Source organism: Peromyscus californicus, unplaced genomic scaffold (assembly GCF_007827085.1).
Source record: "Peromyscus californicus insignis strain IS unplaced genomic scaffold, ASM782708v3 Scaffold_6__1_contigs__length_162567912, whole genome shotgun sequence".
Lineage (NCBI taxonomy): Eukaryota > Metazoa > Chordata > Mammalia > Rodentia > Cricetidae > Peromyscus > Peromyscus californicus.
In genome coordinates this window covers 12,205,960-12,220,074 of record NW_026294584.1, presented here as the reverse complement: position 1 = coordinate 12,220,074, position 14,115 = coordinate 12,205,960, and the positions used below count along the sequence as shown (strand labels likewise).

General features: G+C 40.1%; 1 protein-coding gene across 2 annotated transcripts in view; it reads right to left on the bottom strand.

The window, feature by feature from the left end:
* Positions 1-13,254, bottom strand: part of Grm3 (glutamate metabotropic receptor 3) — a 216,541-nt gene extending 203,287 nt beyond the window's left edge. Inside the window, exon 1 of one of the 2 annotated variants that reach the window (XM_052722253.1) lies at positions 13,100-13,254. The gene's annotated coding sequence lies outside the window, so the exon portion shown is untranslated. The remainder of the gene's footprint in view (positions 1-13,099) is intronic. The other variant, XM_052722252.1, reaches the window with a different exon arrangement.
* Between the last annotated feature and the right edge of the window lie 861 nt (positions 13,255-14,115).

The following is a 14,115-nucleotide window of genomic DNA, read 5'->3' as shown; positions in this document are numbered from 1 at the left end:
TGTTAGAGGTTTCTCTCTGCCTACAGGAGAAATCTTACCCATTATTCCATTTTCTGTGAGAATTTTACTTTCTACACTGTCTCTTCACATGCCCTAACCCTTAGCTAAGTCACCTCATAAAAGGAAATCCTAGGCTTTTACCACCTTTCCATAGGCTCACAATGATGGTCTCCCCTTCTTGAGATCTGAACAAATTTTCAGGGTCTAGGATATACAAACAAACTTTGCATGATGACTTCCACAGTTATGTTAAAAAGAAATAGCATGACCCTCTTGCCATCATAGCGTAGATCCTAAACTTTCCTATTACTGTAGTTACATTTGCATATGTTGCTACTCTCCTGTGAGGTTTTATGTTACTTGGACATGCACAGTGATGTGCTCTTCTCTCTGACCTCAATACATCACCTAATGCCTGGAAAGTAGCAGATACTTAAAGATTTATTTCATTGGATTGATGTCACTTTTTCATGACATTTTAAAATATTTATATGATGTTATTTTGTTTGAGATGCAAAATGCCTTCAGGAAAATAGTATAATTTGTGGATTGAAATTAAAAATGTAACAATTCTTATTTTTAAAGTACAATGTATGAAGGGCAGAAATTACATTAATAATTTAGCATGGAATGTGCCTACTGATTAAATTTAAAAATTAAAACAGAATTTATCCATTCATGAAAAATTTATAAAATATTGCTGTGTGTTCCATTTATTATTATAGATTTACTTATAAAAAGGTTATGAGATATCTTCTGATCAGGAAGATAAATTCATCTTAAGTTTCTAGTCTCTGATTTGTATAAACCTTGATAGAGCAATCTCTATATAAAACCTCTTTAAAAGTTATAAACAGTTATAGTTTTACATTAAAAATTTTAAGGTTTATTTATTTTATGTGGATGAGTGTTTTTCTTGTTTTTATGTATATGTGTGCCTAGTCCCTTAGAGGTCAGAAGAGGACATCAGATCCCCCAGGACCTGGAGTTATAGATGTTTGTAAACCACTATATGGGTGCTGGGAAACAAACTCTGGTCCTTTGTAAGAGCAATAAGTGTTCAACCACAGAGTCATCTCTCTAGTCCTCATTTCTTACTTTCTTAAAGAAATTAAAAAGTGCCGGGCGGTGGTGGCGCACGCCTTTAATCCCAGCACTCGGGAGGCAGAGCCAGGCGGATCTCTGTGAGTTCGAGGCCAGCCTGGACTACCAAGTGAGTTCCAGGAAAGGCGCAAAGCTACACAGAGAAACCCTGTCTCGAAAAACCAAAAAAAAAAAAAAAAAAAAAAAAAGAAATTAAAAAGAACTTTTAGGGTAGGGTAGTGGGTGGTGAGCCCTGGAAAGAAGAAGAATGGATGGATACCATTGATGCATAATGTATGTATGGCTGTGTGAAACTATCACACTGAACCCTCTAATTTGTATAATAAACGTGTGTTAATAAAAATTATAATGATATATTTTTATAAAAAGCTTAAAATCTTTTCACTCTAAAGTGTGATACTAAACACATATGGTCAGCAAGCATTTGCTGCAAAACTAGTACCCACCCTGGTCTGCATGGCCAAGTAGTAAGTAGTAAATATCCAAGAAAGTAGGTGTAATATATCTCATTGTGTCCTAAAGAAGGCAGCATTGGGAAATGCTTCTGGGGGTCAAAGCACACAGGAGTTGTAACAATTGCTAATGCCGTCTCTCCACTGTGGGAAGTATGGAGGGACAAGAAGCATCAGCTGCACCAGCTGCTCCAGCTGCTCCAGCTGCTTCAGCAGGGTCGGGAAGGAAGACATACTGACAGGTTGCTGAGGTCCCCAAGCTTAAGACTTTTCCCCAAACAGTATGTGAGTATTTCCCGTGGATTGAACATCAGGCATAGGTGAAAGGTACGTAGCGCAGGAGGAGTGCCTGGATGGACAATGGGGCACCAAGAATGAGAACCATAGAATGTGGACCACTGAAGGACCAAGAGCTGAGGAGATGTGGTTTGACAAAAGAAAACTGTGCAGGGAGACTTAGGTGCTGAAGCCTTAGCAATGGCAAGGAATTCAAATCAGCATATGTGCTCCCTCCCTCCCTCCCCCTGCCCCAGGACTTAAACTTAAAAATATATGGTCACAGAATGTGTTACAACTGCCAGGTAAGAACTTTGTCCTCATACCCTCCTACCCATGCTACCTTCCATCACTAACTTTGCAGATGTCAGGACTGGAGTCAGCAACAGCAGCAAAGAAGCATGGATGATAACCCCTGGAGCATGCTAACTTTCTTTTCCAGATGTTAATCCAAAATAGTCTCCTGCTGTCATGGAGAAAATATTTACCTGTAGTGTTCAAAGTTTCAATCATTATATTGGTCTAGGCATAGTAAATTTTTAAATGAAGATTGTTTAGGAGTTAAGGTTTCTCATTATTTTATTACACAGGCATATTTTACAGAATAAATTTTAAATAAGAAGAAATGAAAATAAACTTAGTTTATTATTCTACCTGTATTCTATGCTTGCCAAAATGTGATTTACTAGTCAGGCCTGTGTAAGTAAGACTGCAAGGATGTTTTGGATAAAACTTTGATAAGACAGATGAAAATATCATAGACTTTGATGACTGTGAAATTAGATTTAAATATAGGTTTGTTGAAAGGAGGAAGAAAATACATCCAAAATGAAGTTGTGACTACACCAATGTAGAAGGCCTATCTTGAGTGAAAACAGAAAACAGATGTTGGGATTGAGGAAGACAGCAGGAAGTTATTTTTAAGTGATGACTTTCCATTTACTTCTTTGAAAACCTAGGACTGGAACTGAAAAGTCAGCTATTTACCAGGATCATCCCTTGGGAGGTTGCCTCTGTGGATTGTGTATCATTAAGTGTGGTATTTTGAATGAAAATGGCCCCCAAAGGCTCAAAGGGAGTGGCACTCTTAGGAGGTGTGACCTCATTGGAGGAAATGTGTCACTGGGGGTGGGCTTTGAGGTTTCAGAAGCTCAAGTCAGGCCCAGTGTCACTCTCTCTTCCCACTGCCTGCAGATCCAGATGTAGAATTCTCAGCTGCTTCTCCAGCACCATGTCTGTGTGCATGCCGCCATGCTTCCTGGAGGGTTGATGATAGACTAAACCTCTGAAACTCTAATTCCCAATGAAATGTTTTTCCTTTATATGAGTTGCTGTGGTCAGGGCATCTCTGCACAGCAACAGAAGCCCTAGCAGAGACACTAAGCTCCACCATTAGCACATTTCTTCCTTTATATTTTGAGACAAGGTTTTGCTTAGTTGTTTAGCTGGCCTTAAATTGACTTTGTAGTCCCACTGATGCTGAACTTTCATTTCTTCCTTCTCACCTTCCTGATTATAGCTAGGATTACAGGCCAGTATCACCATGCACAAATCTTTTTGGTTATTTTATTTTAATACCACATCATGTTTAGTATCTGAATCTCAGTATCTCATGCGTACAGTTATCTCTGGATGGTAACTAAAAATCTGATAAGTAAGTAAAGGAAAGAGGAGAGAACTGGAGAAGCTAAAATGCTGAAGAAGGCTGGCAGGAGAAGGATGTTAACTGTGCTAGGTTTGGGCAGAGGTACAAATGAAGATGCACACAGTCATGAAGAAGTAACCAACAGAGAGCCACACAGAAGTGAATGATGTTGGCAACTCCCAGATTTTAAACTACTTCTTTGAGACCTGGAATCTGTAACTGTGAGGGACAGAAATGGTTTGGGATGGTGATGGCTTTTGGCTTTGGATATATAAAGCCTGACGATGTCTAGGGAGCCTCCTGTAGAGGTACCTTCACTGGGTGGCCCTGCAACCAATGAAAGCAGCCTCTGCCGGAGCCACAGTGTGACTTTCATTCAACAGTGAACACTGTGATGTCAGAGATTCTTGCACATTAAGAATGTTTGAAAGTATGGGGGTCTAGGTTTTACTGTTGCTCTCTTTATGAAATTGAGTGAAGGCAACGTTGTGAAGACTCCAGGAACAAAACCTGGTAGCCCAGCCTGAGGCCCTGCACCCTCTGCTGCCCATCCATCATTCTCTCCTCAGCATTTTCCCATGTGGTTCTGGGCACTGCTTAGGAAACTGTTTCAGTGAGGTCTGCCAACCTCAGCTAAGCAACCATTCACTTGAATGCAGTAGAAGCCGAGCAGAGACTGTAAGTTGCCAAATGAGGTTCTCTCTGCCGCTGCTGCCCTGCAAATCTGGAGGGGGTGGAGAATTGGGACAAAACAATGCTTTCCCACGTCCTTTAGATTACAAAAATATGGCCATAAAGACAGCGTCAGTATGAAGAGGATAGACACAAATCAGATTTCTGATCTTCAAAAAAGAAATGTTTTCACTAATGCATTATTTAAAATGTCAGTAATTTTTGTTTCTAATAACTCAATATCATAGTTATATATAAAAATGCAGAGTAAAGAAAGGAAGGGGTTTTCTAATGTGAAGCCTATAGAAAAGATGATGCCTTGCAAATATTTATGTGTTTTATAGACATTTACTCCAGGTGACAGAATAAATTACTTTGCAGTGAAAATATGCAATTTCTAGAGAGTCAGCCTGCTCATATAACTCATAGAAACTGCTCTGTTAGTTGAGCTTAATTAATAAAAAATTGGCTTATGGAATTTAGACAACTGGTTAATCCAATTATACTAGAATGATGTGGTAAATAATTTGGTACAAGCAGTTCACATAATGTTCTTTGTAGACCATCATTCCATGCTAAATCGATATGTACTGAATATTTGAGTACCTCCAGAATTCACATGCTAAATAGTTAACCTTCATGATAGTGTCTGCAGATGAGGTCCTTGGGGAGATGTATTTGAATGAGGTCTGTATTATGCCAGGGTTCTTATGGCAGGGCTAGCATCCTAGTAAGTACAGGCAACAGAGTTTCTGTTTCTCCCTCTCATGTGTGGACACAGCAAAATAGCATCATATTGAGAAGAAGGTGTATAACAAATCTGCTGGTAACTTCACCTTGGAGACCTTAGTGTTCGGATTTGTTTGCCACTATAGTATTTTATTATAGTATCTTGAGCAGACTAATTGAGGAATGTTTCTCAAACTTGAATTTTTCTTACAAATAATCTGAATTATAGTCAATATGTAGATTCTTTAATCCAAGTTTCAACTGTATTTGTTTCCCCTAGGCTGGGCTGTATCTAGCCAGTTGTCTTCATTTTAAAGTGATTCTGATGTTGGTTTTTGTGGGCACTTTGCTAAGTGCTGTTTGCAGAAGAGGTAGCAGGTGATTGCCTTGAGGAACAGGACAGAGACTGGAGCTGACATTCTCTCTCTTTTTCCTGAAACATTCCCACTTCTTCCATCGGAGGCGCCACCAGTTTTTTCTGTTCCTCGTCACACAGCAAGGCCATAGCTTAAAATCTTAGAAAAAACATGGGGAGGATGAGTGCTGGATAGCACTTAATCTTTTCCTTGGAAAAGCTTCATTTCTTCAAGTGATGGTTTACCTCATCCCAAGTTAGAAAATTCTGGGCATTTATGAAGCCAGATCCACAGGATGCCTTATCTTCTACAGAACAGTGATGGAGGTAAAACTCCAAATTCCTGAAAGATTCCCTACTAAACTGTGTGAAGGTAGTTTTTTGAAAAAAATGACCCAATGATTCAGTTTTTTTGAGACTATGTACACTAGAAGGATTTAAAGATGTTTGTTTTTGTACTTTTTAAATGAGATACTTTAGCTTAAGATTTTGAGAGCTTTGTGAACCAAGGCAGATGTCAGAAGACACAGTTTGAGAAAGTAGAGCTTTAAATATTTTTCCAAAGGGCAGGCATTGGTCATTACACAAACGTCTCTTAAGTCTCACACTATGGCTTATCACTAGTTCTGAAGTGAGGTATGGGATGGCTATCACTATCCCCGAGCTTGGCAGAAATCACTGGGATTAAGGAATCAGCAAATAGAGGGTCTTGGCTTTTTCAGAAAAAAATGAGATGTTTCAAAATAGAAACAGTTAATTATATTCTTCAGATCTCATTTTCTCCTTGAGGCAGATACAAATTCCAACTGTTTCTGACCTTATACTGCCATCTCTCAAATTGGCATGTATTTTGACATATTTTTGAAATCAGTTTCCATTATGTTGTGTTCACTAACACATGGTGTATTGAAACTGCTAAGTAAAATACAAAATATTACTAATAATCTATCTGTTATGTATTATTAATAATCGAAGGAAACAGCTTCCACCAGATGGAGGGACAGACATGGAATATCTAAGATATCTAGGATATCTTCCTTCCTTCTCTTTTTCTTCCTCCTTTTTTCCTTCCCTCCCTCCCTTCTTTCTTTTTCTCTTTCTTTCTTTCTTTCTTTTTCTCTTTCTTTCTTTCTTTCTTTCTTTCCTTAAGTTCACACAAATATCTTAGTGCAAATAGCAATCTGAGAAGTGTCTTTGAGTGAAGCCTCGTGTTTCAGGTCTTCAGTGCTGTGACAACGGGTATATATCTATGCAATTAAGACAACTGGTTTCTTGTTTGTGAGGAAGCACCAGATCAAAAAATCTGAGGTGGGATCTTTTATAGGGCATTCCTACAGTGAGCAGGCCACTTTATTTCTCTTATTCTTAGTGTATTATAAAATGGGAATCTGTGCCCTTCCAGCTGTAGGCTGCTGGGTATATTACAGATAAACACCCCAGTGCATAAAAACACTGAGACTTACTTAAAGATGAACTGTTACTATTCCAGCTGGAAATATTAACTTAAAGTTTTACTAGTCTACAGAACACCTTTCCCAGCTTGTTTACTTGGTGGGAAATAATTAGCTTATAAGAGATGAGATACAGGAACATTTTAGTCTTAATGGGCAGAAAGGCTGTTTACCTCTTGGTTCTTTCAGGGACTGTATTCTTGTCACTGTGTTTATTTTTGCAGACTGTGATGTTCATTGAAGTCAGGCTCCAGGAAACTTATTTCTTTCACATTTTCAGAGCTGGTATTTATTTCTCAGCTTGTTAACAAATCTATCATCTTCCTAGATAGTTGCAATTCTCTGATTTTCCTTAGACATATTTAATTATAAATAATGTTTCAGTTTATTTCTTCCACCATATTTCCTTGTTTTTAGGAAGGGTTTTGGTTAGGGATAGATGATGTCTTGGCCTGTAGGACCTTTTCCGGGTCCCATTAATTGCTCTTTGTTTTTCTTCCTTTGGAAGCATGCCCTTTCATTTGAATCTCAAAAATGATTTGTTGAATAAAAGGAAGCGTGGCAAGGAAACAAACTGTGTGGGAATGTGTTTTACAATGTAGTTGACAAAGTTTATCCTGGAGTTCGAAATAAGTTTTGATTCTTGTTTAGTACTCGCACTTGGCCAAGAGGTTGTATCTACTGAACCACCATTTCTTCTGTTAAAAGATGCTCACAGTATCTTCTTGACTCACTAAACTGTTATAACAATAAACCAGATGATCCCTATTATGTTACAGTGGAGTTCTTACCATAGGACAACTGGTTAGTAATGATCTATTACTAAGACAGGTCATTGGTTTGTCTTCCTACAGAATCTAGCACAGTGTTTCTAGTGTGTGTGTGCTGAGAGAGAGAGAGAGAGAGAGAGAGAGAGAGAGAGAGAGAGAGAGAGAGAGAGAATGCATGTCTTGAATTCAAATTAATATGTTAAGTAAAGGAAGCCAATTTTCCATTTGGTTGAACATTTTGATAATTTTACTTTTTGTTTTTTTCTGTGTGCTTGTGTCTGTGTGAGTTTGTGTGCACATGCATGTGCTGGTATGACTTTATTTGTATGTGTATGTGTACACATATGCATACACATGTGGAGGTAAGAGATTGATGTCTGATGTCTTCCTTAAAAATTTTCAGCCTTATTTTTTGGAACAGTCTGTTGCTGAACACAGAGCTTACCCATTTGGCTATACTGACTGGCCAGTAAGTAGAGGGAATCCCCAACTCTGCCTTCCCAGCTCTAGGGTTACAGGTAGATGCTGTCATGTCTGTTTTTCATGTGAGCACTAGGACTGGAACTCAGGTCCTGTGCTTGAGTTGCAAGTGCTTTTATGGACCAAACATCTTCTTAGCCCCTTATTCTTCTCTAATTGAAAATTGAAAATTTAATTTTTTGAGCAGTTTCAACTTTACCTATGCTTGTGACGCTTTTGTATATATTTTAGTACTTTTGTGGCCTGATTACATACTCTAAATCTTATTTTGTTCTTAACAAGTGCGAATAGATACCTTTTTATCAGTCACTTTGCTAATAGATGACTTTTCTGGTTGTATTCTTTCTCTTAAGTGAATTTCTTCAAAAATACTCCACGTGCTATAAAACTCATCGCTGGTCTAGAAAGTGTTATCTTATTTCTGTGCTGTATGTACTGGTTGTAAGCTTTTGAAAGCTGTGTGTCTAGATTCTCAAAATTCCTCTATGTTTGGTGAATATCTATGCTTGTGCAAGCAACTCTCCATTTGTAAAAAAAAAAAAAAAAAGCAATGATAATAAAAAGCACATTTTGGCAAGGAACTAAACATGCAAACTGCTCATGATTTCTGAGGAGCTACCATCTACATATGTGGCTTTGTTTTGAAACATGCTATCTTGGTGTAGACTTTGTATAGATTGTAGCTGAACATTTTCTTAGTGTATTTGTGTACTTAAAGTACAGAGTGTAATTTCCCAGTTCTACAACAGGACTGATGATCTGATAAGAAAATTGAGTCTATGTGGAGTGTCACTTCTTAGAATGCCTTTCTGGTCCAGGGTGAAATCACAAATATATTAATGGCCTACTTTTCCTGTACCAAGGAAATTGATTTTCCCTTTGTTTCTAAGGAAAATCATTTTGAGGGTACTCACCACTGTGTGATGAATGGCACTATGAAAACACTTTAGGACGTCGGAAGGGACAGTACTGACTTAAAAATTGTTTGCTCCATGCAATCCAACTCAGTTCCCTTAAAAATAGAGTTCGTTTTGTAATGGTCCTTTTCCCTATCGTTTCCTTGGACTGCACGGATGTTTCTGTGTACAGTCTAAAGTGCTTTTGGCTGCTGATTCACCTCACTCGGAAGCAGTCACTGCCTGGATTTGCCAAGTGTACCTTGGAAGGTACTTCCTAGTCGTTTGCTCCTCTACTGTCTAGCAAAGCTTGCATTTCAATGCCAGGGACTGGGAGAGACAATTGAGTGGGAGGGTGAAGCTACCAAGATATTTGCTGGAGAATCTTAAAGAAGCCTACACAAGCTTGGAACCAGATTTTAAGTGAACAAAATAAAATCCTGTTTTTTTCCCCTTGTGGTTATTTCAGGCTTTTTATTTTTAAAGTAACCTTCACATATGGTTCCTCCATATAAGCCTAAATATATTTTATGTTGGTATATGCATGATGTGAGCTTACTCTTCATGATACAGAACACGGAATAATGTGTTCTTAATTCTGGCCTTTCAGTTTGTATCAAATGAAGGGGCCACTGAATTCTAACAGAATTACTCTGTGGTGTTCACACTCAGCTAACTTACATACACTACGACATTCTTAGCACATCCTATTAATTATGGAAATCACTTTCATTTCAATAGTGGAATTTACATGACAACAGCTTCTTGGGCTCATTGGAACATCTGACCAGCATGTCACAAAACTCCCTTGTAGTGTTGTGGGTGGTGACAGGGCTCTGTTGACAACAAATTTGCAATGAAAATATCTCATAACTGTGCAACCACTCGGAACATTACTTAGAAGAGATCATCTGCATATTCACACAGGTCACGAGTGTCAGGAAAGATAATTTCCCTTCTCTTACGCTAATCAGATAAATTGTTAGGACATACAGCCACACACATGCCTGTAAATGGCCCAATACATACATATTATTGAGCAAAGATGTGAATATAGAATTGGCACCGTGTGTTCTCTTATGTAACCATATATTTTACAAAGTTCTGTATAAAAGTTGGATTATGACCTTAAATTATACAAGAGGATGGAGTAGTCCAGAGGAGTAAATGATAAGGAGTTAGCAATAAGGTAAATCAAAATCATTGAAGAATTAGGCCAAATATCACAAAATTCTTAACAGAACAATATGAAACAGTGTTTCAAAAAAATCTGGAAGAAATTATGAGCCATTTAAAATCACACTGGACTAAAGCACTCCAAAATATAGTAATGCTGTAGGGACCTAGCCTATGTTAGAGGCGGCAGGAGGAAGATGCCCTAATGGTTTGTGTGGTCTCGGTTACTATGACTGTACTCATTTTGTGTTCTTAGTCTCAGTAAATAATCTTCTATCATTTTACACTGCTTCTTGAGAGCAATTTCAACAAATGCATCTAATGTAGAATTGGATACATTTAGCAGAATCTCAAAAGAAGTGGGAATGAACAATCAACTCAGCATAAAACAGAAAAGAGAGACAACTGTGTGTAAATATCAGCCCCCTTTTAGGAACTGGCTCTGGAGAAGACAAGTCTTAACCCTACAGCTCTGGCCATATCCCACCCTGTGGAAATGTAATTTGCTCACCCCTTTTATCCAAAGAAATTAAGTAATTTTTCTTTTCTTTTTTAAATTTGTTTTTACTGGAATGTCTTCTTAGGATGATGTTGAGCACAGACAACAAGTTGAAATATTCCATGCCTAAACCAATAGGCTACACCTTGATAGCTATTAGCTAGAAGCCTCAGGAGATCATAGCTCACTTTGGGACTTATGATTACAAGAATGCACACAAAGAAGGGATCACTTAACTTGAAATAAATTTAGAGCTGAAAGAAGAGGAGACTATTCCCAGGGAAGTTGTAAGGTATTATTGCTGTGAATCTTACAGCACTGGAGAATCTTAGACTAACTGTGTGTTTCTGATTGATCACCTGTCATGAAGTGGAGAAGTGAAACAGGAGACCTTTCGATGCCCTGGATCTTTCATTCAACGTAGATCTTACTTATAACATAGATAAAAAGAACACTAGTTTGGGGCTATTTTTGCATGTGTTCAGCTTACCAATTTTAATTGCAATGACACGAAATCAGAGAAGTGTTGTTGATGCTAGGCAATCTTGAAATAAGTAACAAGATTTATACTTTTTTCCTATATATATACTATCACTTTTAAAATATAGCCATCATACACAAATGAGTGAGTCACATAGTTTATTTATTATTTCTAAAATCTGAAGCCTATCCACACATTTTCTTAATCTATTGATGGCATATAACTGAAAAATACTATGCGCTTTAAATAGAGAAGCAGATCTTTCCTTTGTGCACTGACAAAGTTTTTTTTTTATGAATTAAGTTTCACGTTTTATTGGTAAGGATATAGCTTACAGAGGTAGATGTTCACACCATTTTGGGGGGTGAGTGAGGTTGGACTTAACAACTCAAAGTTTTCTTGTCATATTTTTTTAGGCCCTATGAATGTAGATACAATTTTCTTTGTTTTATGTGTGCTAGAATACATCTCAAATTTTCTTCTTGGGTCATTTTGCATCATAAGCACTCCAAGTATCACTTAGCATATAAAACAAGAGAGCCCAGGGCAGCCTATTCAAAATATCTGTGTACTCCTGATGGGCAATGAGAACCTAAAGGTGTGGACAGCTCAAACCTACAGGTGTGAGGAATCTTCATAAACGGAAGACATTGGTATAACAATGTGGACAACGCCACCTTCTTAAGGTCTGCTGCATGGTAACTTTCAGACTGTGAAATTATATTGGGTTGTTTTTAGAAAATAAAGGCAAGTAATAGTACAGAATCCTAATCAGTTTTTCCAATATCTTCGGTAGGAATTGTTATCCACAGGCATCTAGTGTAATGGAAATCTGGATGTTTTGGGTAGTGCCAATATCCAATACACCTATACAAACAATAGCATTCAAGTAACAACCTCAAACTGTGAGTAGATAAATCAAAGCCAATTTAGAAACTGAGACCGGTAAATGAATATGTCCAAAGGGATGGTATTTCCCACCCCCACTCCTAAACAAAGTAGTCAAATGAGCAGTTTTGGAGGCCAGGAGCACAAAGAAATTCAAGCAAAGAAACTCGAAGTAACCAACTGGTTGAGGAGCTTAACACACTAATCTCAACTCACAAAAAATCTTAGCTTGTAATGTGACAATGTGTGATTACATTGGGTATGCATAAATTCAGGGTATCTATAAACATATCTATTACTATTTGAACAAGAGTAGAACTATTATACAAGTAAATTAGTTGAATCCGTGACTACACATCTTGTGAAAGGTGGAGTTTTATTTGTCTTCAGAATTTGCAGTACTCTAAGATATTTTGAAAGAAGGTGTTCACCTCTTCAAACCATCTCATCTTTAAGAGATACTTGCATGTTGGTTACCTCTTTGAGGAACTAGAAGGAGATCTAAGTGAAAATCCTAAGAAAACAGCGTATTGGATATATCACCTAGTCTATTTTTGGACCGCGGATCTCCCGCCCTCTCCGAGTTATCTCACTGTCAGATAAGAAAATGGAACAGGATCAATGGGGAGATAGGCTTTGAGTCTGGCTCGTTTTTTTTCCCCCTCAAGTAAAAAAGAGCAAAGGGCAGCGAGTTAGGGGTGATTTCCAAGCATGCTTACGTGTGGGTGAACCCCTGTCTGCGGAGCTTATCCTGGCAGCGCCGGGGTCCTACTGACCGCTACCCACCTCGCCTGGCAACCTCCACACCCACATGGAACTACCAGCGTGTCAGCCGCTCTCCACACGGTGGTTCCTGTGCACAAAGCCTTATAAACCCCCAAGCAAAGGAATCTTGAGCCCAGAGCAGAGCTGGATGGAGGCGGTTGCCAATTGAGACCTATCTCTCTAATTAGTCCCTGTACCTCTCACTGCTCCCTGATAGTAGATCTGTGCTCTGAAATTGGCCTCTTCCTGGAGGGACAGTAGCGCGCGCACACACAAACTCACTCTCACTCACACCCACATTGCTCCTGTGACCCACGTTTTCCACCCCCGGCAGATATGTAGAGACTGGTCTATGATCTGCCTCAACTTTCCCCGCTTTGCCTGCCCCACGCGGTACCCGAGCTCCTGCGCCCTCGCTGGGCGCCCTCCAGAGGGACACGTCCCCCTCTGGGCTTCTTACCTCGCACCGTCCACTCCTGGCAGGAACTGGAGCTGACCGCGGTGGTAGAGGCGGTGAGCCTGCACCCAAGCTCCGGCTCATGGTTGGTCCTCTTCATCCGACACAAAAGAGGGAGCTTTCTGCCTTTGTCCTTTCTAAATCCAAGAGAGAACTTATTTTGCCCCTGAAATGGCCAACTTGTGCGCGAAGCTTCCTGTCACAGTGCCCCCTGCCCCCGCCCCCGCCCGGCTGCGCGCTGGACCACTGCCCGGTGGCCCAGCATCCAGGCCTCCGAGTCAAGGAGGAGTGGGAAAAGGGAGGAGGAGAAGAGAGGGAGGAGGTTGGCAAGAAGGGGACCCAGTGGTCTTCGGCAGAAGGGAGGGGAGCTTCAGAGCCCAGTCGCCCCCCGCCTCTTTGCAGCCAAACCCACTTCCTAGGCTCGGAAGCAACTTTCCTTCACCTTGGCCAGGCTGTAACAGTCGCGTCTAATTGGGACTCAGGCAGAGAGGCACGGACCTTCTAACATCCTCTCCTCGTTCTTTTTCTCTTTTCCCTCCCCCCTTCTCCCCTCCGTTTATAGGGGTGTATCTGCAGAGTCTTCAGTGAGCTTCTGTACCTAGACCCGAGGGTTACAATACGGAAAGCCTGGTTGGGTTGCTGGCTTCTCCGCTTCAAGGTTTGCAGCCCTTAGGCAATGCATGCAAAGGTCGGCGAATTTCGGAGCAGTGGCGTGAAGGGGCGTGGGGAGGTAGAGAGGGAGGTGGCTCCAACTTTGAAGCTCTGCTAGGGCTGATGGCACGCGGGTGGGCAGGAACCCACAGGCATTCCTAGTGAGAACTCTCCTGCGGTCCCTGTGTAAAGGGCTGGCCACACTTGGAGGAGACAGCGAAAGAGGGAGCAGTGTGAGCGAGTCAACCCGGGAGGCCAGTACGCAGCTCTGCCCCACACGAGGTTCAACTGCACATTGCGAGCCCCTGGGGAGGCTTGTGCAGCACAATCTCTGGGTCAGCAGGGAGGGAGACGCTCCTGTTTCCTAG